Consider the following 27,107-nt stretch of genomic DNA (forward strand, 5'->3'; position numbering starts at 1 on the left):
TTGAATTCTTAGTAATTGTCTATTGCTATTGCAAAGTAAATAAAAGTTTTCTTAAGAAGATTTATCGTCGACAACTTGTGTCGACGATAAACCGATATTGTAATTATAATCTTCCAAATTTGGTAAGCGTTAGAGGAAAGATAGTAGATTCCCTCGAAAGTTTTAGGTCGTACGAAAGCTGATAAAGAACTTAGTCTAAGAAATAAAAAAAATATTTTTAAATAGTGGTTTATACATTAGATAGTATAGAATTTCGTAGCATAATGCTCTTACTATGCTACACTGAATAGGAAATAAAAAATTACATATCCTAATAGAGGGTGATTTTTTAAGAGCTATAAGAAAATTTTGCAAAGAAAATGAAAAAAAAAAACAAATAAAATTCAGAAAAATGCATGAAATCTTAATGGTTGAAGATTATTTCACGCAAATATTGTTTATTTAGTGCAAAATGTTGTTAACTTGTCATATGCATCTATATCGACGGCAAAGCCGAATATCTACATACAGGGAAAGGAATATGATCACCGCTTATATGCTTCAAGAGTAAACTGTTACTATTGGACGTTGACCATGAAATACTTTTTTTTTTTTGCAAAAATGTTTTTTTCTCGGCAAACATATACATGGTTGCCGAAATCAAATATATAATTTTTAATAAAATAACATAGTTGCCGCAAACATGTTACAGGCTCCGCGTCCAAAAATAATATTTTGCAATTGAAACATAGTTGAGGTGACCCTACTCCTTCTCTAGTTGTATGGAGAGAAGTTTATGCTGTGTGTCTTGTGGGACCAGCTGGGTATGGTAAACTATGAGCTGCTGCAACCGAGTGACATGATCACAGAAGCTTTATATCGATCTCAATTGATGCGTTTGAGCCGCCCATTGAGTGATAAATGGCGACAATATTTGGAAAGGAACGAAAAAGTGAGTTTGCAGTATGATAATGCTCGGCTACATAAGAAATTGTTGGCAACCATTCTAGTGGAATGCTCTGACTTTGCTCTTTATGATTCGGATCGAGGACTCATGACCTGGCTGATCATCATTTTCCTTCTTATGATGAAGCCAAAAATTGGATCGATAAATATCACTAGATTTGGACAGAATTTGATAGACTTTTACAAAATCTATAGACTCAAAATTTATGGCGCTGTACATAGCTGCAGAAAAGATGGATATGGGGGGACTTCACTTTTTGTAAAGGAAACTTTGCAATATAAAGTAGAGCAATGTGAAAGTGGAAATTTCATTGAGCATGTTAGAGTTTCTTTGGAGAATTTTAAGATTCATGGAAAACCCCTTAAGATTTCTTCGTTTTACCGATCACAAAAATGCTGTTTGACCAATTTTTGCAAATTTATAGAAAATGAACTGGAAAATAACTCACATTTTTCTCATATAATGCTCGGCGACTCCAATGTTGATTTTTTAAATTCTGCATTTTCGGATGATGTGACTAATTTGTTGTGCCATTTTGATTACCGAAATTGTCATCATATGGTTACAAGACCAGCCAGTAATACTTGCATAGATAACACATTTAGCAATATTCCCAATAAACTGCTTCTCAATACGATTTCATGCTGTTTATCGGACCATCATATGGTCTCATGCAAGCTCAATTTACAATATTCCAGTACAGAATATACTACAAAGGTCTACAAAGAGTGCAATTACCAATTGTTAAGAGATTTTGCTACTCATGACTTCAATGAATTTCCAACGAACACGGACCCATCCATTGTGATGGAAGATTTTATAAATAAATTTTCGCAATGCGTGCGAAGGGCGACAACGGAAAAACGGTCTAAGACTCTAACCAAGAAGCAATTAACGCCTTGGGTAAACAAAAATTTGGAATCTCTTATGGAACTGAAAAAGAGCTTGTTGGCAAAGAGAAGAAAGAATCGTGGAAATTATGACTTAGAAAGAAGAATAAAGCAAATTAGTAAAGTAATTAAAAAGTCATACAAGATATGCATGAATAACTTTTATCAAGACCAATTAGAGGCACTCCAACAAAATCCAAGGAAATGTTGGGATTTCCTCAACAAACATCTGGGGAGATCACTAAAATCAGATATAAGACTAAAGGATTATGATGGCGAGATGATAGATGATGACAGGAGGAAATGTGAACTTTTTAATGAATACTTTGTAAAAGTCCCCGATTTGTTTAAATCGAATATACCAGTTTTACCGGATGACGATCAAAGAATTGTAATGAACATGGCACAAAATCCTCAGAGATTTTCGTTTAACCACATAACACAAACTACAATATTAGAAGAATTAATTACGTTGCAAGTCAATAAAAGTCCAGGGCATGATGGAATTTCGGCCCATTCTATACGCAAATGTGCTGATATAATTCAATTGCCGCTGGCAACAATATTTAATAAAATGATTGGCTGTTCAGTTTACCCAGATATACTAAAGATTTCTCATATTGTTGTAATTCCTAAGGAACCAGGATCTTGTACAGTGGACAAATTCAGACCTATTTCTTTGTTGCCGGTAATAGATAAGGTATTTGAAAGAATTTTGCATAAACAGATTTCCTTGTTCTTAGATGGTAATGAACAGCTGTATAAATCGCAATTTGGATTTAGGAAATGCTCCGGAACGATTGATGCAGTTGTAAATGTTATTAAGTTGATTTGCGACGGTCTGGATGATGGTTATGGTGGAGTAGCGGGAATATTTTACGATTTCAGTAAAGCGTTTGATCTTGTGGACCATGGAATTTTGATGAAGAAGCTACCACACTATGGTATTCAAGGAAATTCGCTCAAATTGATTTCAAGCTATTTACAAGGAAGGAAGCAGTATGTTGAAGTAAATGGGTGTAGAAGTACTCTAGGTAGTGTTCGGCATGGCGTTCCTCAGGGCAGCGTTTTAGGGCCCCTGCTATTTTTGTTATACATAAACGATATATCAAAGCTTAAGTTATATGGTCGATTAGTAATGTATGCTGATGACATTAGCTTATTCTATCCATATAACCATGATATCGTACTGAAGAACCAGATAGAACATGATGCTGGAATTATTAAGGAATATGCCAGAGTAAATAAACTGGTTTTAAATGCAGATAAAACCAAATTAGTACGATTTCGCCCATATACGACTGGATCTGGTTTTAATGTTCAGATTGGAGATAAATGTGTGCGAGAGGATGAGTCTGTGAAGTATTTGGGAATTTATTTGCAATCGAATCTTACTTGGAATAAACACATTCAACATATAAAGCGCAAAATAGCTCCAGGTATAGGCATACTTCATAAATTTCGAAATAAATTTGATAAAGAAACAAAGCTTTTGCTTTACCAGAGTCTCATTCATAGCCATTTAAGCTACCTGCCAATTATATATGGATATAAGAAAACAACAGAACTGCGAAGTTTACAGCGGTGTCAAAATCGAGCACTCAAAATTGTTTATAAGTTGCCATTAAGATTCTCATCACTGCATTTGTATAGAGATATATGCCAGACTATCTTGCCAATACATGGGCTGTGGAAGAAACAGCTACTTACATTCATTTATAAATCACTCCATCATATTGGACATCGATCCATAGAATTTCGAAGGAACCAAACAGTGATCAACACGAGAACTTCCTCTAATTTACATCTTAAAAGATGTAGGTTGGAAACAACTAAACAAAGTATTGAGTACAGTGGATGTTTAGAATATAAAAACTTGCCACAATGGATTAAAGACATAACACGAATATCTACATTTAAATCTAATATAAAAACTTATTGTTTACAGAATTTAGAAATGCTTCTTCCGTAGTAATTTTATCATATTTTTGCACAAACTTGTAAATTTGTAAATATGTAAATATATATCAATTTGGATTGTATATACAGATATATATATATATATAGCTAAATTGTTTTTTTGTACATAAAAACTTAGGTTGTTATGCCAACTCGCCCCAATAATGTCCAAGAGGCGCTGGGGCAAACCTTACCCATGTAAAGAATTGAAATAGTAATAATAATAATAAAAAAAAAAAAAAAAAAATTAAGTTGGCTAATGCACTAGGGTGGAACACAGTGTGGCGCAGGTTATAAATATGGGAAACATTTAAATCTGCAGCAATTTTAAGGAAACTTCGCAAAAGTTTATTTATGATTTATCGCTCGATATATATGTAGTAGAAGTTTAGGGAAATTAGAGTCATTTTTACAACTTTTCGACTAAGCACTGGCGATATAACAAGGAAAATGTTGGTATTATGACCATTTTTGTCGAAATCAGAAAAACATATATATGGGAGCTATATCTAAATCTGAACCGATTTCAATCAAATTTGGCACACATGACTATATTACTAATTGTACTCCTTGTGCAAAATTTCAACGAAATTCGGCCAAAAATCTGGCTTCTGGGGCCATATAAGTCCATATCGGGCGAAATGTATATATGGGAGCTATATCTAAATCTGAACCGATTTCAATCAAATTTTGCACACTTGACTATACGACTAAATGTTATGTTTGTACAAAATTTCAAGTAAATCGGTATAAACCTCTGGCTGCTGGGTCCATATTAGTGCATATCGGGCGAAAGATATATATGGGAACTATACCTAACTCTGAACTGATTTCTTCCAAAATCAATAGGCCCGAGTAAAAATCGAGAGATCTAATTTGATACGATTAGATATGACTTGATCCGAAAAATGGTAAGATCTAATCATATCTAATTACTATGGAATTAGATCTGATCAGATCTCAATATTGGCCTAGATCTAATGTCTTACATATAATTATATCTATGCCTGCATATGGTTGGATCTGATGTAATATCTCGTCATATATGGAATTATATATACTTATATCTTATTTTGTCTCATCATATCTGGGTAAATCTGCTTAGATCTAAAGGGGCCAATTTTGAGATCTAATCATATCTAATTAGATCCCCCAATTTTTACACGGGGGGTTCTATTCTGACCCAAATTAGGAACATGTGCCAAATTTGAAGGCGATTGGACTTAAATTGCGACCTAGACTTTGATCACAAAAATGTGTTCACAGACAGACGGACATGGTTATATAGACTCAGGGACCCACCCTGAGCATTATTGCCAAAGACACCATGTGTCTATATCGTCTCCTTCTGGGTGTTACAAACATATGCACTAACTTATAATACCCTGTTCCACAGTGTGGCGCAGGGTATAAAAATCAGAAAATTCAGAAAAATGCACAAATCGATAGAGCGGATCGTACAAGTTAATGTTTGAAAATTATTTCATAGAAATTTTGAGGGCAAATGCAGACTCAAATGGTCCATCAAACGGTCCATCCATTCGGCCTGTATCTCAGGAATAAATGCCTCGATGTTATCTTTCAATGCTTCAATTGAAGCGGGCTTGTCTATATAGACATCAGCTTTACCATAGTCCAACCAAAAAGTGCTATAAAAGTTTAAATCTCACGATGCAAGCGGCCAATTGACCGGCCACCAAAGTGAAATAAAATATTGAAAATTCGCCTCTCAATAACTCTCTTACACATATGTGGTGTCAAACTGAGAACAGATGGGGTCAATCTGACAAAGTAAAAATGACACCATACGTTGTCAAAACAACAACCAGCGTTTATGATCTGAAAATGTAATGGTTACGAATTTATAAACAAAAATAAAAAAAAGATTTTCGCTACTGTGACTCGAACCTGTGTTGCCTGCACGATGCGTTAACAGTCTCCTTAGCACATTGCACCAACGGCGGAGTTGCCATAACAAAGTCAAACGGTTATTTTAAGACTTTTCATGGCCAAAGAAATACGAATGCCGTTCATGTAATCGTGAACGCCCGTAGACGAAATTGTGAACATTCCGTTTAGATTTTTTGTGAACGATTCCGTTTCATTTTGACAACGTCCGTTCACGATTGTGAAACGCAATTTTTTCTATTAGTGTACATGTATTGTGTGGAAGGTGGCACTATTTTGCTGAAACCACATGTCAGGAGAGTAAAGCTCTTGGATTTTGGTCATCAAAAATGATTGGATATCGTTCCATGGTAGTGTTCCTTCACGGTTATGTTCCGATTTACATCATCTTGAAGAAATTCGGCCCAATGTTGTCACCAGACCATAAGCAACAGCAAAATGTAGATGCATTGGTAGCTTGCTTTCTGCAATGCTGCTGGCTCATATTCACTACAAAACCGAGACATTTCTGCTTATTTACGTACCCATTGTACCAAAAATGAGCTTCTTCGCCGAATACAATTTCTCGATAAAAAAAATGGATCTTCGGCCAACTGTCCAAGAGCCAAAATTCACCAAAAATTCAGTGTTGCCATAAAGATAATAGCTAAAAACAAGTATATACGGCCGTAAGTTCGGCCAGGCCGAATCTTATGTACCCTCCACCATGGATTGCGTAGAAACTTCTACGAAAGCCTGTCATCCACAATCGAAATACTTGGGTTGTGGTATCTTAAAACTTCTTAACATCGTTTTCTAAATTGTGAGTTAGTCCATACGTGGTATATATAAGACAAAAAAGTTATGTATAGTTAAGTCTACAAATAATTACGAATCGATATGGACTTTTTGCACGGTACGTAGAGAGCCAGAATTGAAATATGGGGGTCGCTTATATGGGGGCTATATACAATTATGAACTTGATATGGACCAATTTTTGTGTGATTGGAAATCGATTTATCTGAGGGATATAAAGGGTGATTTGTTAAGAGCTTGATAACTTTTTTTAAAAAAAAAACAAGTATATACGGCCGTAAGTTCGGCCAGGCCGAATCTTATATACCCTCCACCATGGATTGCGTAGGAACTTCTACTAAAGGCTGTCATCCACAATCGAATTACTTGGGTTGCGATAACACTTGCCGATGGCAAGGTATCGTAAAACTTTTTAACACTGTCTTCTAAATTGTAAGTTAGCCCATACGGGGTATATATTAAACAAAAAAAGGCAGATTAAATACGTATATAATCTAGTTTGACAAAATTTTCTATAGAAATAAAATTTTGACAAAATTTTCTATAGAAATGAAACCTTGACAAAAATTTCTATAGAAATAAAATTTTGACAAAATTTTCTATAGAAATAAAAATTTGACAAAATTTTCTATAGAAATAAAAACTTGACAAAATTTTCTATAGAAATAAAATGTTGACAAAATTTTCTATGGAAGTAAAATGTTGACAAAATTTTCTATAGCAATACAATTTTGACAAAAATTTCTATAGAAATAAAATGTTGACAAAATTTTGTATAGAAATAAAATTTTGACAAAATTTTGTATAGAAATAAAATGTTTACAAAATTTTCTACAGAAATAATTTTTTTACAAAATTTTCTATAGAAATAAAATTTTGACAAACATTTCTATAGAAATAAACTTTTGACACAACTTTCTATAGAAATGAAATTTTAACAAAACTTTCTATAGTAATAAAATTTGACAAAATTTTCTATGGAAATAAAGTTTTGGTAGATTACAAAATTTTCTATAGAAATAAAATTTTGACAAAATTTTCTATGGAAATAAAATTTTGACAAACATTTGTATAGAAATAAACTTTTGACAAAACTTTCTATAGAAATGAAATTTTGACAAAACTTTCTATAGTAATAAAATTTGACAAAATTTTCTATGGAAATAAAGTTTTGGTAGATTATTTTTGGCGATATGGACCAATTTTTGTGTAATAAGTCATCGGCTATATATAACTAAAGACCGATATGGACCAATTTTTACATGGCTGTTACAGGCCATATATTGACAAAATGTACCAAATTTCAACCGTATCGGATGACTTTTGCTCCTCCAAGAGGTTCCGGACGTCAAATCTGGGGACGGTTTATATGGGAACTATATATAATTATGGACCGATATGGACCAATTTTTGCATGGTTGTTAGAGACCATATACTAACACCATGTACCAAATTTCAACTGGATCGGATGAATTTTGCTCTTCCAAGAGGCTCCGGAGGTCAAATCTGGGGATCGGTTTATATAGGGGATATATATAATTATGGACCGATATGGACCAATTTTTGCATGGTTGTTAAAAACCGTATACTAAGACCATGTACTAAATTTCAACCGGATCGGATGAATTTTGCTCCTCCAAGAGGCTCCGGTGGTCAAATCTGGGGATCGGTTTATATGGGAGCTATATATAATTATGGACCGATATGGACCAATTTTTGCATGGTAGTTAGAGGCCGTATACTAACATCAGGTACCAAATTTCAACCGGATCGGATGAATTTTGCCCCTCCAAAAGTCTCCGGAGGTCAAATCTGGGGATCGGTTTATATGGGGGCTATATATAATTATGGACCGATATGGACCAATTTTTGCATGGTTGTTAGAGACCATATACTTACATCAGGTACCAAATTTCAATCGGATCGGATGAATTTTGCCCCTCCAAGAGGCTCCGGAGGTCAAATCTGGGGATCGGTTTATATGGGGGCTATATATAATTATGGACCGATATGGACCAATTTTTGCATGGTTGTTAGAGACCGTATACTAAGACCACGTACCAAATTTCAACCGGATCGGATGAATTTTGCTGCTCCGGGAGGCTCCCCAAGCCAAATTTGGGGATCGGTTTATATGGGGGCTATACGTAAACGTGGTCCGATATGGCCCATTTTCAATACCATCCGACCTACATCAATAACAACTACTTGTGCCAAGTTTCAAGTCGATAGCTTGTTTCGTTCGGAAGTTAGCGTGATTTCCACAGACGGACGGACAGCCGGACAGACGGACAGACGGACAGACGGACAGACGGACGGACGGACGGACATGCTTAGATCGACTCAGAATTTCACCACGACCCAGAATATATATACTTTATGGGGTCTTAGAGCAATATTTCGATGTGTTACAAACGGAATGACAAAGTTAATATACCCCCATCCTATGGTGGAGGGTATAAAAACGCATAAAATTTGCAAAATCTCATCGGTTCTTTATTTGAAACGTTAGATTGGTCCATGACATTTACTTTTTGAAGATAATTTCATTTAAATGTTGACCGCGGCTGCGTCTTAGGTGGTCCATTCGGAAAGTCCAATTTTGGGCAACTTTTTCGAGCATTTCGGCCGGAATAGCCCGAATTTCTTCGGAAATGTTGTCTTCCAAAGGTGGAATAGTTGCTGGCTTATTTCTGTAGACTTTAGACTTGACGTAGCCCCACAAAAAATAGTCTAAAGGCGTCAAATCGCATGATCTTGGTGGCCAACTTACCGGTCCATTTCTTGAGATGAATTGTTCTCCGAAGTTTTCCCTCAAAATGGCCATAGAATCGCGAGCTGTGTGGCATGTAGCGCCATCTTGTTGAAACCACATGTCAACCAAGTTCAGTTCTTCCATTTTTGGCAACAAAAAGTTTGTTAGCATCGAACGATAGCGATCGCCATTCACCGTAACGTTGCGTCCAACAGCATCTTTGAAAAAATACGGTCCAATGATTCCACCAGCGTACAAACCACACCAAACAGTGCATTTTTCGGGATGCATGGGCAGTTCTTGAACGGCTTCTGGTTGCTCTTCACTCCAAATGCGGCAATTTTGCTTATTTACGTAGCCATTCAACCAGAAATGAGCCTCATCGCTGAACAAAATTTGTCGATAAAAAAGCGGATTTTCTGCCAACTTTTCTAGGGCCCATTCACTGAAAATTCGACGTTGTGGCAGATCGTAAGTCTATTCATGATGAAATGTCAAAGCATACTGAGCATCTTTCTCTTTGACACCATGTCTGAAATCCCACGTGATCTGTCAAATACTAATGCATGAAAATCCTAACCTCAAAAGAATCACCCTTTATATAACTATAGACCGATATGGACCTAGTTAGGCATGGTTGTTAACGACCATATACTAGCACAATGTATCAAATTTCAACTAACTCGGATGAAATTTGCTCCTACAAGAGGCTCCAAAACCAAATCTCGGGATCGGTTTATATGGCGCTATATATGATTATGGACTGATATGGACCACTTTTGGCATGGTTGTTAAATATCATATACGATCATCACGAACCAAATTTCAAGCAGATCGGATGAATTTTGCTTCTCCAAAAGGCACCGGAGGTCAAATCTGGGGATCGGTTTATATGGGAGCTATATATAATTATGGGCTGATAGGAACCAATTCCTGCATGGTTGTTGGATACCATATACTAACATCACGTACCAAATTTCAACCGAATGGGAAGAATTTTTCTCTTCCAAGGGGCTCTGGAGGTCAAATCTGGGGATCGGTTTATATGGGGCCTATATATAATTATGGACCGATTTCAACCAATTTTTGCATGGAAGTTTGAGGCCATATATTAACACCACGTACCAAATTTCAACTGAATCAGATGAATTTTGGTCTTCCAAGAGGCTCCGGAGGTCAAATCTGGTGATCGGTTTATATGGGGGCTATATATAATTATGGACCGATGTGGACCAATTATGGCATGGTTGTTAGAGACCATATACTAACACCATGTACCAAATTTCAGCCGGATCGGATGAAATTTGCTTCTCTTAGAGGCTCCGAAAGCCAAATCGGGGGATCGGTTTATATAGGGGCTATATGTAATTATGGACCGATGTGTACCAATTTTTGCATGGTTGTTAGAGACCATATACTAACACCATGTACCAAATTTCAGCCGGATCGGATGAAATTTGCTTTTCTTAGAGGGTCCGCAAGCAAAATCGGAGGAACGGTTTATATGGGGGCTATATATAATTACGGACCGATGTGAACCAATTTGTGCATGGTTGTTAGAGACCATATACTAACACCATGTACCAAATTTCAGCTGGATCGGATGAAATTTGCTTCTCTTAGAGGCCTCGCAAGCCAAATTTGGGGGTCCGTTTATATGGGGGCTATACGTAAAAGTGGACCGATATGGCCCATTTGCAATACCATCCGACCTACATCAATAACAAATACTTGTGCCAAGTTTCAACTCGATAGCTTGTTTCGTTCGGAAGTTAGCGTGATTTCAACAGACGGACGGACGGACGGACGGACGGACGGACGGACATGCTCAGATCGTTTCAGAATTTCACCTCGACCCAGAATATATATACTTTATGGGGTCTTAGAGCAATATTTCGATGTGTTACAAACGGAATGACAAAGTTAATATACCCCCCGTCCTATGGTGGAGGGTATAAAAATCGCCCTTTAATTGTAGACCGATACGGACCAGTTTTTGCACAATTGATAGCATATATAAAGAGTATGTCCTCTTATATCCCAATTGTTTAACAATATTCCTTGATTTCAACAAGTATATACGACCGTAAGTTCGGCCAGACCGAATCTTATGTACCCTCAACCATGGATTGCGTAGAAACTTCTACTTAAGACGGTCATCCACAATTAAATTACTTGGGCATCTTAAAACTTCTTAACATCATCTTCTAAATTGTAAGTTAGTCCAGTAACCGGTATATATAAGGAAGAAATAATTACGAACCGATATAAACTTTTGTACGGTAATTACAGAGCCAGCATTGAAATATGGGGGTCGCTTTATATGGGGGCTATATACAATTATTAACACGAGTCTACCAAAATGACAGATTTTTTACTGTTTGGTCGATTGGTAGAATTTTTGATGTTTGGAAGACTTTGCAAAATATTCTTCTCCAACTATGAAATGCTTCATAATTTTTCTATAAAAATAACATTTTGACAAAATTTTCTACAGAAATAGAACTCTGACAAAATTTTCTATAGAAATAAAATTTTGACAAAATTTTTTATAGAAATAAAATTTTAACAAAATTTTGTATTGAAATTATAATTTGACAAAATTTCCTAAAGACATAAATTGTTGAAAAAAATTTCTATAGAAATAAAAAATTTTGATAAAATTTTCTATAGAAATATAAAATTTTGATAAAATTTTCTATGGCAATAACATTTTGGTAGATTATTTTTGGCTCGAGTGCGTAAAACTTTTCATAAAATTTTCTTTTAATATAAAGATGTGAAAATCTTAATATTAAAGAATATGCCGCGAATTCTTTCTTAAATGTATAAATAAAATTTTCATATTATAATAGAGAGTAGAAAGAGTTTCATAATATTTAAAAAACAATTTCATTGCCAGTATTTCGGGCAGATGTCATTTTCCTCATTTTTACACGTGTAGGTTTTGTCTGTTATATAGTACCCCTCCAATTGAATTCTAAGGCGAATATAATATCTACTAATATTGGTCTAAAAGTCAGCGTTACCTTTGAGAATTCCTAAAAAGTGGCAGAAAAAGTGTCTCGCAATAAAAGGTGGCACACTAATTTCAACAAAATGATATACATTTAAGAAAATACAAATTAATTTGATTTTATTAGTTTCTTCTACAACAATTTGAACTCGTTTTTAACTAGATTTAAATAAATCCAACAACCTTTTTATCATCGAAAATCCATGCTTGAAATTAACAGTTTGAAGGAGAACTTAGTTTACTTAACGTAATTTTCATTGCCGATTTTTAGGCGTCACAAATGTCCGCTTGATGAAATATGTGAAGAAAAAGTGATCGAATCGAGCTACTAAACTATAATATTGGACATATAAGCTCGATTATATATTAAGGCATCAAAGACATCCGTAGTTTTAAAGGAATCTGGTATCAAAATTTACAAAAACTCTTGCTCTAAGAAGGTATTAACTAAAAAAGTTTGTTTTTTTAATTCCAAGGCGAGTATTTTTTCATTGTATGACTTGTGTTAGCCATTCAGAAAGAAAAAACTTTCGCATTTGTTTATTAACAAAGCGGTGGATATCAATTTCCATTGAAATTTATAGTTTCACATATGCGGGAGGTAGAGCGTACAAACGATCTGTCGCTTTTAGCTACCTGCCAGGTTACCTGGCTGGGCGCTGGTTGCCCAGAAAGTTTTGTTGTTTTATTGTTAACCAAAAAATATATTTATATACCCCATATCGCTAACAAACTAAAACCCCAAACTGAAAAATGTACAACTAACCCAAGGAACTGTTTAGCGGAAGGATTTAAATGCTTGAATCGTAAAATGCTATCGATTTCAGTTTCCACATCAATTCCATTTTAACTCGCATAGTGATGATGATGATGATGACGATGTTGTTGATGTCGATAAAAAAATTTATGAGCCAAAGTGGTTATAGATATTATGCGTATAAGGGAATTTTCAAATGAAATTTGGTATTGAAGATTTTTGGCATCTCCTTTGTAGATATTCACGACTCAGATGTCGTGAGAATTTTTCAATTTTATATTTCAAAACGATAAATTTAATTTATATTTGGGGATGTGGTCATAGCAGGCGCCTCTTAAGGTGTAGAAGATTTTGATGTGGGAAAAAAAGGAAAAGTTCTCTTGACACGAAGATATATGCACTGGTAGAAAAAACTTCGTAAGCTTTGTAAACTTCGTTATGTATTTTCATTTTGAAACAAGTGAGTAAAGTAGAAAGTTGGGCGGAGTCGTTTATATCATACCATAAACCATCCCTACATAATTAGTGCGGAAAAAGCATTTGTGAGAACTCATTGAAAGAGGTTTGAAAAACAAAACGGTGTCCTGCATTATCCTTTATTTCTACTCTCTGTACAAAACTTAAAGCAAATCAGGACAAAACTCTAGCTTCTGGGGACATATAAGTGCATATCGGGCGAAAGATATATATGGGAGCTATATCTAAATCTGAATCGATTTCAAGCAAATTTGGCACACTTTACAACACTATAAATTGCACTCCTTGTGAAAACTGTGAAGCAAATCAAGCTGAATTTCTGGCTTCTGCAGTCATATTAGCAGATATCGGGCGATATATATATATGGGAGCTATATCTAAAACTGAATCTATTTCTTCCAAAATCAATAGCGTTCTATTGTGACCTAAAACACATACTTGCGCCAAATTTCAAGTGGATTGGAACTGTTTCACAGTGTGGCGCAGGGGATAAAAAAATAAAACAAGTATATACGGCCGTAAGTTCGGCCAGCCCGAATCTTATGTACCCTCCACCATGGATTGCATAGAAACTTCGTCATCCACAATTAAATTACTTGGGTTGCGGCCGATGGCAAGGCATCTTAAAACTTCTTAACATCATCTTCTAAATTGTAAGTTAGTCCATGCGGGATATATAGTAGACAAAAGAAAGATCGATTAAAAACGTAAATATTCAGTTCTTGACCGGTATATATAGGGAAGAAATAATTACGAACCGATATGAACTTTTGTGCTGTAATTATAGAGCCAGCATTGAAATATGGGAGTCGCTTTATATGGGGGCTATATACAATTATGAACACGACTCTACCAAAAATGGCAGATTTTTTACTGTTTGGTAGATTAGTATAATTCTCGATGTTTTGGAAGATTTTACAAAATATTCCTCTCCAACTAAGAGGTGCTTCATAAATTTCCTAAAGAAATGAAATTTTGACAAAATTTTCTACAGAAATAAAATTCTGACAAAATTTTCTATAGAAATTATTTTTTGACAAAATTTTCTAATTAAATAAAATGTTGATAAAATTTTCTATGGCAATAAAATTTTGATAGATTATTTTTGGCTCGATTATGACCGAAAAAGGCCAATTTTTCTGTGATTGGGGATCGGTTTATCTCGGGGCTATATACGACTATAGATTGATCAATTTTGACATGGTTGTTATCGATCATATACTAGCGCTATGTACCAAATTTTAACCGGATCGGATGAATTTTGCTCCTTCAAGAGGCTCCGGAGGTCAAATCGGGGCATCGGTTTATATGGGGGTTTTTTATAATTATGGACCGATGTGGACCAATTCTGGCATGGTTGTTAGAGACCATATACTAACACCACCTAAGAAATTTCAACCTGATCGGATGAATTTTGCTTCTCCAAGAGGCTCCGGAGGTGAAATCTGGGGATCGGTTTATATAGGGGCTATATATAATTATGAATCGATATGAACCAATTTTTGCATGGTTGGTAGAGATCATATACTAACACCACGTCCTCCGATAGGCTTCGGAGGTCAAATCTGGGGATCGGTTTATATGGGGGCTATATAATTATTGACCAATGTGGACCAATTTTTGCCTACCAAATTTCAGACGGATCGGATGAAATTTGCTTCTCTTAGAGACTCCGCAAGCAAAATTTGGGGATCGGTTTATATGGGGGCAATATATATAATTATGGACCGATGTGGACCAATTTTAGCATGAATGTTAGAGACCATAGACTAACACCATGTACCAAATTTCAACCGGATCGGATTAAAATTAGCTCCTCCAAGAGGATCCGCAAGCAAAATATAAGGATCGGTTTATATGGGGGCTATATATAATTATGGACCGATATGGACCAATTTTTGCATGGGTATTAGAGATCATATACTAACACCACGTGCTAAGTTTCAACCGGATCGGATAAATTTTGCTCCTCGGGACATTTTTGGAAGTTCTATTAAAGTTGTGCCTTTGGAACAACTTCCATTTTTTATTATATTATAAGTTAGTGCATATATTTGCAACACCCAGAAGGAGACCAGATAGACACATGGTGTTTTTGGAAAAAATGCTCAGGGTGGGCTCCTGAGTCGATATAGCCATGTCCGTCTGTCCGTGAACACATTTTTGTAATCAAAGGCTAGGTCGAAGTTTTAGTCCAATCGACTTCAAATTTGAAAGAAGTACGTGTTTTGGTTCAGAATAGAACTCTATTTAGAAGAAATCGGTTCAGATTTAGAAGAAATCGGGTCAGATTTGGATATAGCTCCCATATATATATTTCGCCCGATATGGACTTATATGGCCCCAGAAGCCAGAGTTTTACCCTAATTTGCTTAAAATTTTGCACAAGAAGAACAATTGGTACTATAGTCAAGTGTGCCAAATTTTATTGAAATTGGTTCAGATTTAGATATAGCTCCCATATATATCTTTCGCCCGATACGGACTAATACGGTCCCAGAAGCCAGAGTTTTACCCCAATTTGGTTGAAATTTTGAACTAGGAGTACAATTAGTAGTGTAGTCAAGTGTGCCAAATTTTATTGAAATCGGTTTAGATTTAGATATAGCTCCAATATATATCATTCGCCCGATTTACACTCATATGACCACAGTGGCCAATCTTTTACTCCGATTTAATTGAAATGTTGCACAGGGAGTAGATTTAGCATTGTAGCTATGCGTGCCAAATTTGGTTGAAATCGGTTCAGATTTAGATATGGCTCCCATATATATGTTTTTCTGATTTCGACAAAAATGGTCAAAATACCAACATTTTCCTTGTTAAATCGCCACTGCTTAGTCGAAAAGTTGTAAAAATGACTCTAATTTTCCTAAACTTCTAATACATATATATCGAGCGATAAATCATAAATAAACTTTTGCGAAGTTTCCTTAAAATTTCTTCAGATTTAAATGTTTGCCATATTTTTTTACTAACATTGTGTTCCACCTTAGTGCATTAGCCGACTTAAATTTTGAGTCTATAGATTTTGTAGAAGTCTGTCAAATTCTGTACACATCGAGTGATATTTAAATGTATGTATTTGGGACAAACCTTTATATATAGCCCCGAACACATTTGACGGATGTGATATGGTATCGAAAATTTAGATCTACAAGGTGGTGCAGGGTATAATACATTCGGCCCCGCCCGACTTTAGACTTTCCTTATTTGTTTTGTTGCTGGGATTGCTTTGAAAGAAACTAGGATATTTATACTGTGCGAGTGTCCTGCATTATCCTTTAGAAGAAACAAGATACTGGGCTCCTTTTTCTTTCAGGTCATAGCCGATCTCTTGGAGTGTTACTTAAGTAACATATCCTCCTTCATCTGGGCCTCTAGTTGGATGTTTTAAGAAACTTTAAGGAAAACGGATATAAATGGAAGTTCTTGAGCAACTTCAGGAAGTAGAAGTTAAGGAAATTTGCGTGAGGAATCGCAATTGACCTATAGTGAGGTCTAAGTGCGCATCAATTCTGTCCAAGAATTGTTGTCATCCTCTACAACCTAACCTAAACTATATAGAAGGATATAGGAAGAAAGATACATATACAGTATGTCAAGAAAGTCTTTTGACATTGCCAACTATTTCAAATTCTAGAAATAATTGAAATATTAAATATTTTATTAAATTTTTAATTCTGTGTACGTATGTATACTTTGCAAAATACATAATAAAATATTTTTTTTTAAATTTCATTATATTTAATTTTGGAACAAAACATAATTTTTATCCCATTGTCAAAACACTTTCTTGACAAACGTGATTGGTCAAAGTTATACGGAACCTTCTGGGTTGATAAAATCCACATTTTTGTGACATATACAAGGACTACAGACAATTTGCATTTTACCGTCATTACCTCGCCCTCGCCCTCTCTCTTTTTCCCCTGTTTTTTTTTTTTTTTTGTTAATTTCCATTTAATATCTAAAATGTCAATAAAAATCCGTTTTACTTTTACATTTTTCCGCTGACCACAATCATAAAGCATTTCAGAATAACCCACAAACAAAATTCATTTCCATTTCAGGTATTAGCCATTTCATATGGAATAGCCTTAAGACATTTGGTAAAATCTGAGCTTAATTGGAACATTTAAAAGTGTGGCGGCATTTTCACATATGCCAAATCCACGTATGTGGCTTTGTTAATGGCAACACTTTGATTTATGATACTCACAAAGTGGGCGTTTTTAATTATATTTTTCGACATAAAAATGGTTTAAATACCTTTGCAAAAATGTCAGAGTTAAAGCGCATTATATGAACCTCTGTGGGATTCTTGTTTTCCTTTTATTTATTTATTTTTTTTTTTTTTGGATCTTCTGAAATTTGATAGCCACCTCATGCCATCAGTAGTAGGTAAAGGATAAAGGCTTCATTGTCATCTACTCGGTTTTACATTTCTTGCTTACTCACTTCAACCGCTCTAACCATGAAATCTTGCTACAAATCGTTGCAATGTCAGCTATGGCAATGCGCTTTTGGTTTTTTGCGCTTTGTTTTGTTTCGATTGTAGGAAACGTGCAGAATTCCATATGCTGCCTGCCTTTTTTCCAATGGAGACAATAAGAGCAACCAGAGAAAATTTACATTTAATGTTATTGTTAAGTTAACAAATAAACAATAAACACTACAACCAAAAATAAACTACAAATCATGCCACACCACTATGCACCACAGACCGCAAAAGTGAACAAGTTAACAAAAATACATGGCAATCGGTAGGTGGTCATATATCTGGTACCCTATTTGGAAAGAAAATTTAAAAATTTTTGAAAATATTTTGAATATCTTGAAAATAATTTGATAAATTGGTGATGGCGATTCAGAACGGTGATTGGATATATTTTTTCGGTTTGAAGAAATTCTTGGTTGCCGGCCTGGTCAGTGGACCTATATTTGGTAAACTATCATGAAATGATACATGGAATTACTGGAGGAGAGATGTCAGTAAGGTCGTGTGACCCATCATTTAGCACCCGGAGTTGCCTAGATGGGAAATATAAATTCCGCCACAAAGGCGAAGAAGTGATTCAGAACCCTGCTCCAGCTAAAAATCGTTTTCCGCACATCAAACTACAGCACAATACTGCAGGACGAATGTGAATATATTGACTGATATCCTGAAGGCAATGAAACCTACTTTTGGGTCAATCATACAAGAAATTGATAAAGAAACCACTAGAGGAGAGATGCCAGTACTGAAGGAGAGAGACCACCAGTAGTTTCTTCATCCATTCCTTGTTTGAGTGATCCAAAAGGATATCAGTAAATATATTCATCCGGCAGTATTGTGCTGTGTGACCCATGATTTGGCACCCTGAGTCGATGAAGAAGTAATTCAGACGTTAGCTAGGAAACAAATAAAGGAGTTCATTTAATATATATAGTTTCGCGAAAAACTAAAATTTTCCAACCATAGAAAATTTTGTCAAAATTTTATTTCTATAGAAAATTTTGTCAAAACTTTATCTCTCAGAATCCTACCAAAAATTTTAGATTTTTATTTACAAAATATTCCTCTCCAACTAACATGTACTTCAATTTTCTTAGAAATACAATTTTTACAAAATTTTCTATAGAAATAATTTTTTCTAAAGATATTAAATTTTGGCCAAAATTTCTAGAGAAATAAAATTTTGACAACTTTTTCCATAAAAAATTTGACAAAATTTTCTATAGAAATAAAATTGTGAAAAAATAGGTATCAAATTTTAACAAAATTGTATATAGAAAACAAATTTTGATAAAATTTGCATTTGATAAAATTTTCTATGGAGAAAAAATGGACAAAATTTTCTATAGAAATAAATTTTGCTTATAGAAATAAGATTTTGGCAAAATTATCTATACAAATAAAATTTTGACAAAATTTTCTATAGAAATAAAATTTTGACAAAATTTTCTATAAAAATAAAATTTTGACAAAATTATCGAAAGAAATAAAATTTTGGCAAAATTTTCTATAGAAATAAAATTTTAACAAAATTTTCTATAGAAATAAAATGTTGACAAAATTTTCTATAGAAATAACATTTTGAGAAAATTTTCTAGAGAAATAAAGTTTTGACAAAATTTTCTATAGAAATAAATTTTTGACAAGATTTTCCATAGAAATAAAATTTTGACAAAATTTTCTATAGAAATAAAATTTTAACAAAATTTTCTTAGACATAAAATTTTGACAAAATTATCTAAAGAAATTAAATTTTTGACAATATTTTCTATAGAAATAAAATTTTGACAAAATTTTCTATAAAAATAAAATTTTGACAAAATTATCTAAAGAAATAAAATTTTGGCAAAATTTTCTATAGAAATAAAATTTTAACAAAATTTTCTATAGAAATAACATTTTGGGAAAATTTTCTAGAGAAATAAAGTTTTGACCAAATTTTCTATAGAAATAAAATTTTGACCAAATTTTCTATAGAAATAAAATTTTGACAAGATTTTCTATAGAAATAAAATTTTGACAAAATTTTCTATAGAAATAAAATTTTGACAAAGTTTTCTATAGAAATAAATTTTTGACAAAACTTTCTATAGAAATAAACTTTTGCAAAAATTTTCTAGAGAAATTAAGTTTTGAGAACATTTTCTATAAAAATAAAATTTTGACAAAATTTTCCATAGAAATAAAATGTTGACAAAATTTTCTATAGAAAAAAAAAAATTGTCTATAGATATAAAATTTTGACAAAATTTTCTATAGAAAAAAAAATTATCTATAGAAATAAAATTTTGACAAAATTTTCTATAGAATAAAGTGTTGACAAAATTTTCTATAGAAATGAAATTTTGACAAAATTTACTATAGAAATGAAATTTTGACAAAATTTACTATAGAAATGAAATTTTGACAAAATTTACTATAGAAATAAATTTTTCTAAAGAAATTAAATTTTGACAAAATTTTCTATAGATATTAAATGTTGACAAAATAATCTAAAGAAATTAAATTTTGACAAAATTTTCTATAGAAAGAAATTTTTGACAAAATTTTCCATAGAAATGAAATTTTGACAAAATTTTCTAGAGAGATAAAGTTTTCACAAAATTTTCTATAGAAATAAAATTTTGACAAAATATTCCATAGAAATGAAATTTTTACAAAATTTTCTATACGAATAAAATTTTGACAAAATTTTCTATAGAAATAAAATTTTGCAAAAATTTTCTAGGGAAATAAAGTTTTGACAAAATTTTCTAGAGAAATAAAATTTTGACAAAGTTTTCCATAGAAATGAAATTGTGACAAAATTTTCCATAGAAATGAAATTTTGACAAAATTTTCTATAGAAATGAAATTTTGACAAAATTTTCTATAGAAATAAAATTTTGCAAAAATTTTCTAGAGAGATGAAGTTTTGACAAAATTTTCTATAGAAATAAAGTATTGACAAAATTTTGACAACATTTTCCATAGAAATGAAATTTTGACAAAATTTTCTATAAAAATAAAATTTTGACAAAATTATCTAAAGAAATAAAATTTTGGCAAAATTTTCTACAGAAATAAAATTTTAACAAAATTTTCTATAGAAATAACATTTTGGGAAAATTTTCTAGAGAAATAAAGTTTTGACCAAATTTTCTATAGAAATAAAATTTTGACCAAATTTTCTATAGAAATAAAATTTTGACAAGATTTTCTATAGAAATAAAATTTTGACAAAATTTTCTATAGAAATAAAATTTTGACAAAGTTTTCTATAGAAATAAATTTTTGACAAAACTTTCTATAGAAATAAACTTTTGCAAAAATTTTCTAGAGAAATTAAGTTTTGAGAACATTTTCTATAAAAATAAAATTTTGACAAAATTTTCCATAGAAATAAAATTTTGACAAAATTTTCTATAGAAAAAAAAAATTGTCTATAGATATAAAATTTTGACAAAATTTTCTATAGAAAAAAAAATTATCTATAGAAATAAAATTTTGACAAAATTTTCTATAGAATAAAGTGTTGACAAAATTTTCTATAGAAATGAAATTTTGACAAAATTTACTATAGAAATGAAATTTTGACAAAATTTACTATAGAAATGAAATTTTGACAAAATTTACTATAGAAATAAATTTTTCTAAAGAAATTAAATTTTGACAAAATTTTCTATAGATATTAAATGTTGACAAAATAATCTAAAGAAATTAAATTTTGATATATAATTTTCTATAGAAAGAAATTTTTGACAAAATTTTCCATAGAAATGAAATTTTGACAAAATTTTCTAGAGAGATAAAGTTTTCACAAAATTTTCTATAGAAATAAAATTTTGACAAAATATTCCATAGAAATGAAATTTTTACAAAATTTTCTATACGAATAAAATTTTGACAAAATTTTCTATAGAAATAAAATTTTGCAAAAATTTTCTAGAGAAATAAAGTTTTGACAAAATTTTCTAGAGAAATAAAATTTTGACAAAGTTTTCCATAGAAATGAAATTGTGACAAAATTTTCCATAGAAATGAAATTTTGACAAAATTTTCTATAGAAATGAAATTTTGACAAAATTTTCTATAGAAATAAAATTTTGCAAAAATTTTCTAGAGAGATGAAGTTTTGACAAAATTTTCTATAGAAATAAAGTATTGACAACATTTTCCATAGAAATGAAATTTTGACAAAATTTTCTATATGAATAAAATTTTGCAAAAATTTTCTAAAGAGATAAAGTTTTAACAAAATTTTCTATAGAAATAAAATGTTGACAAAATATTCCATAGAAATGAAATTTTGACAAAATTTTCCATAGAAATGAAATTTTGATAAAATTTTCCATAGAAATTAAATTTTGACAAAATTTTCTATAGAAATGGAATTTTGACAAAATTTTCGATAGAAATAAAATTTTGCAACAATTTCCTGGAGAGACACATTTTTCTAAAGAAATTAAAAAATTATTTCTATAGAAAATTTTCTGGAGAAATAAAATTTTGACAAAATTTTCTAGAGAAATAAATTGTTGACAACATTTTCTATAGAAATAAAATTTTGACCAAATTTTCTATAGAAATAAAATTTTGACAAAATTTTCTATAGAAATAAAATTTTGACAACATTTTCTATAGAAATAAAATTTTGACACAATTTTCTATAGAAGTAAAATTTTGACAAAATTTTCTGTAGAAATAAAATTTTGACAAAATTTTCTATAGAAATAAAATTTTGACAAAATTTTCCATAGAAATGAAATTTTGACGAAATGTTCTATATGAATAAAATTTTGATAAAATTTTCTATAGAAAAAAAAAATTGCTAAAAATTTGCAATAATTTCTTATAGAAATAAAATTATGCAAAGATTTTGCTATAATTTCCTATAGAAATAAAATTTTGCAAAATTTTTCTACAGAAATAAAATTTTGACAAAATTTTCTATAAAATATAAAATGTTCTAAAAAAATCAATAAAATTGTTGTTTTTGATTTGAGCTTAAAACCATGTATTGACTAAACTACAAGTGTAGCTAAACCAACAGAGAAAAAGAATGTTTGTCAAATTTATTTGGGCAAAGCCCTATAGGCTGCAAAATGGTTGGATGGACACACGTTTCGGAATTACCACATTCCTCACCAGTATCCTCTACTTGCAGCAAAACTATCAACCAATTATCAGAATAAATTCAGGCAGTTCAATAAACCCAAAGTGAACCACACTTGAACCTTCCGAAAAAAGGTTTATGATAGCCGGCTTTTGCCGAAATAAATTCATACAAAAAAAATTGCAAAAATTTTGAAAAAATTTCCTATAGAAATAAATTTTTGACAACATTTTCTAAAGAAATAAAATTTTCTATAGAAATTAAATTTTGACAACATTTTCTATAGAAATAATATTTTGGGAAAATTTTTGATCAAAAACTTCAAAATAAACATTTTTTATATTTGGTAGAGCCTTGGTAAAATTGTTTTCAAATTTTGGTAGATTATTTTTGGCACGAGTGGCAATCGAGGTTACAAACCATTTCAATGGTCGTACAAAGCTTTTAACTGCATTGTAGTTATGGAATATTTGTAGCTAAAGATAACAATAAAAACCTCAAATTGACAATGAAAAGAATATGCGCCTAAATTTTTTTGCTATTGTAAATGTAATTTAATATTGCCATTTGAACAAGTATGTGGTAGACGATTTACAAATGAAGTAATACTTAACATGATGAAAGGGTATACACTTGGCGTGATTGAATAGAAAATTACAACCATTCAACTTGACCTAAGGAAAATTGATATAAAGTCTGGGAATGATAATGAGTTTTATTCCTCCAAGAAATAAAATTGATAGAGAAACCGTCAGCAAATTAATAAGTTTTTATATATAAACTGTAATCACTCCTTTAAAACCCCCTTTGTGTTTTGTAAAATTTCCCTCTCTTTGGCTTACAAATCCAAGCGGGGGTATATTAAAATAACATCAGTGAACGAACAGTCAACCACAGAACAATAGCCTTGGCACAGCAGTTTGTTGTAACATCATCAGCAATAAAAATCCAATGGTAACTGGCAACCATATAAACATGTCAATGATACCCCAACCATTGACAGTCAGTACAACCAGCAGCACTGGGCTGTTCCAAGCCTCAAGATAGATGATGACTACAAGATTTTTTAAATGTTTTCGTTGATATTCACAGAAGAATTTCTACTTCAGTAACTCAAACTTGAGAAACAAAAATATCTATCTGAAGACTGAAGTACGTACATTCATCCAATCAGGAAGCCTAACAAATCAACATCATAGGAATGTAAATTTAATCTAGACCAAGGAGCAAGGAAACAATTCCTTGGCAAAACATTTTGAAAATAAAGCCAAAATGAAATCAACAACTACTAGAAGAAAGTAAGTAGGATATCTTAAGGTTGGATGAGTGACTTCGAAGGAGGTTGAAAATGACTAGGGTTTTACTTGATGGGATTATAGAAGACGAAGCAGTTAGGTGGAAAATGAAAGCTACTGGAAATTTGTTAATAGAGATTTTTTTGAAAAATCATAAGATTGCTGGCATAATTCCAATTTGTGAAAATCTTAAATATTAAATATTAAAAAAAAAATATTTTATTATTATTATATTTTTTTTTTAGTTTACATAATAAATTTAATTTTATTTTATATTTATTATTTGCTTATAATAATTTTGAAATCCCTTAGCTGGGAAATTTTCATCATCATCTGACAATCCTATCTCTCAATGAAAACACTTTTAAATAATTCCTTTTCAAAACGTGACGCATTTAAAATTCCCTATAAACAAAAGTTCAACACTTGAATTGATCTTCAACCACCTTCATTGTGGAGGAAAAAAAACCTAAAATGACCAGGAATTCCATCAAAAGGGATAATAAAACGAAATGATAAAGGATCGTTTTTCGAAATCGTCGCATTTCCATAACACTTTAGAAGTGATCCAAACCTAAAGTTTCAAATTACCAAAAAGGTATGCGATATTTGCATAAAATGTTATCAGGAAATAAAACAAATCGAATTTCAAAAGAATTCCTATAAATGTGATGTGTCAATGAGCCATCAAAAGTATTTAAATAATGTTATAGTGAAGCTTTTGTAGGAGAAGACCAACGTGATGATAAATGATGAGGGGAGACATTTTAAATGTCCCTACCAAATTGATATCAAATATCAATTGAAATATTTTATATATCCTCCTAAATATCTTCTAAACAGAGGCTTGTGTGTTTCCCGATAAGTGTCTTGTAATGTGATATGTGCTTACAATACATTACAGGATAAGTTTAAGTTAAGAAAACATGTTAAATAAATTTAAAACAAATTTTATTTTATTTTAAAATAATTTTAATTTAATTTAAACTTTGTAGGAAAGTTAGGAAATCTTCATAAATACAATAATTGTAAAAGGTTTTCCAATAAGAGGTGTTGTTTCAGTAGCTGTCACTTAATAAAAATGACACGATTCTTCATGCTTTAACAACAAAATGGAATTAAAATACAGTGAAAATATGAAGAAAAATCGAATGATCACACTGACTGCTGAGGCCCATTTCCACCTGAATGGCTACACACAAAAAAATAACTGCAAATAAATATTAACAACTTTATTTGTATGTAAAATCTGCTGATGCTCAACAAATTTGTCTATTGAATATGAGGCATTTGTTGTTGAAATGTGTTTGTAGATGCTTGACAGAGGAAATAATAGAAATATTCTGAATTTTCAACAAATTGTTTTGTTGCGCAAATAGTTGATTGCTATCGATATGAAAACAAAAACAAAAATACAAGACTGGTTACGCGCACATCGCTGAGAACATGTACAAAAGCTAAAAGAAGTATGCGAAGAATAGAACAAAATGAGTACCCAGCGAATAATTACTTCCGAATTCGGACCGAATTCTGACAGAACGTCTGCTAAATCATCCGAGTCTGATTCCGAATTCGGTCCGAATTCGTTCGGAAAGTATAATGAGCGATTGGCAAGAATTCGGACCGAAATGTCTGAGGGAAATCGGAAGATTGTCCCGACATTCCGACAGAATTCTGTCCGAATTCGGATGGGCAATTCTGAGGGAAATCTGACAGTTTGACCGACATTTAGCAGAGCATCTCGGACAATTCTCGGACATTTTTCCCGACATTTAGCAGAGCATCTCGGACATTTTTCCCGACATTTAGCAGAGCATCTCGGACAGTTCTCGGACATTTTTCCCGACATTTAGCAGAGCATCTCGGACAATTCTCGGACATTTTAGCAGAGCATCTCGGACAATTCTCGGACATTTTTCCCGACATTTAGCAGAGAATATCGGACCTTTCTCGGACATTATATCCGATTTTGTTCGGAGAAATTTGGACCATTGTCGGACCCTTCAGAGATTCTGCCGACTACGTCGGGTAGTTCTCGTACGAAACTTCAGAGATTGTGCAGACATCGTCTGAAAAAAGATCAGAGAATGTGCAGACAAAGTCGGACAAATCTCGGAAGAAATAACAGATTTTCGGCTAAATGTCTGATATAATACCAGAGATTTAGCAGACGTTTTCGGACGTCCGACACGTCGGACATAATTGCTCGCTGGGTATGAGCACATGCACGTGTATGATAGCAAGCAAAGAGATCATTCATCAGAGAATACAGAAAAGCATTTATAAATGTCTGTGAAAAATTTATATTTTTCAATTTGGTAGTTTCTTAAATGTGTTTGTTGTGACATATGAGATAATTAATAAAACCATATTAATATCGGGATTAGAGTTATTACAATTCTAATGAACTAGAATATATATCACTGGGCAAAAAGTTGTCAAAATGCTTGCTAGACCCTGGACTACTCAAATTTAAAATCGTCATACATTTACAAAACTGAGTATAGGATTTTCGACACAAAAATGTTACATGTTCCCCGTCAACAAATAGCATTTTGGTCATATTCCTTCTCTGTGTGTACTTAACAAAACATCTCCAAAATTGTACGGGCAATTTTGCAATTTTGGTGCAATAATTCTGTCAATTTCAATTTAATTTTTTGTCAATACAGCAATAGATTTGTTACAGGTCATTGATAGACTCCAACAAAC

Source organism: Haematobia irritans, chromosome 5, assembly GCF_050003625.1.
Source record: "Haematobia irritans isolate KBUSLIRL chromosome 5, ASM5000362v1, whole genome shotgun sequence".
NCBI classification, from domain to species: domain Eukaryota; kingdom Metazoa; phylum Arthropoda; class Insecta; order Diptera; family Muscidae; genus Haematobia; species Haematobia irritans.